The sequence below is a fragment of the Rattus norvegicus genome, chromosome 17 (assembly GCF_036323735.1).
Source record: "Rattus norvegicus strain BN/NHsdMcwi chromosome 17, GRCr8, whole genome shotgun sequence".
NCBI lineage: Eukaryota > Metazoa > Chordata > Mammalia > Rodentia > Muridae > Rattus > Rattus norvegicus.
The window spans coordinates 74589892-74590488 of NC_086035.1; the positions used below are offsets into that span (position 1 = coordinate 74589892).

General features: G+C 43.2%; 1 non-coding gene across 1 annotated transcript; it reads right to left on the minus strand.

Annotated features, from left to right (window-relative positions):
- Positions 1-237: 237 nt before the first annotated feature.
- LOC120097994 (small nucleolar RNA SNORA17) lies at positions 238-369 on the minus strand. Its single transcript, XR_005495946.1, has one exon. It is a non-coding gene; the product is annotated as a small nucleolar RNA SNORA17 (small nucleolar RNA).
- Between the last annotated feature and the right edge of the window lie 228 nt (positions 370-597).

Here is a 597-nt window from a genome sequence, read left to right on the forward strand (position 1 = left end):
AGGGCTTTGCCCTGCCCATGCAGTATGGCATGAGACATTGTCATCTCAGTCTGATCTGTCCTGCCCCCAAACTCCTGGGCCTGCATGATAGTCATCGGGCTCCCTCCTAGCCTAGGTCCTCCTTTGGGGTCAAAGGTCAGGGTCTTCTATTCTCAGGTTTGCTCACAGCCCTGGAAGCCTGTCTGTGCCTACATGGTACTGCAGGGGTGGTCATCTCAGGGTTGCATTTTTTCTGGAAATGTTAGGTTACTAGTCATTCAGCTGCTCACCAGTCAGAACACTGAGTGGTGACATAGCCTCTCTACTACTTGTCGCCTATTGACATACATGTGCGACAGCAGCCACACCTGCAAAACTGCCAGGGGTAGTTGTATTTTTTTTTAATTTTTGTTTTGTCATGCATTTACATTTGAAGCTATGTTTGTAGTCCAAACTACAAAATTTATTTTTAAAACAATAATTGTAGGCATTGACACAAATTAATGGTAGCATTAATATTTACATACAGGACTGAGACCATCCGCAAAGATTTTCAAGCATTTACCTCTGTGATTCAAACTGTCTTAGTATTCTGGTCCATATATAGAGAAAAAGTTC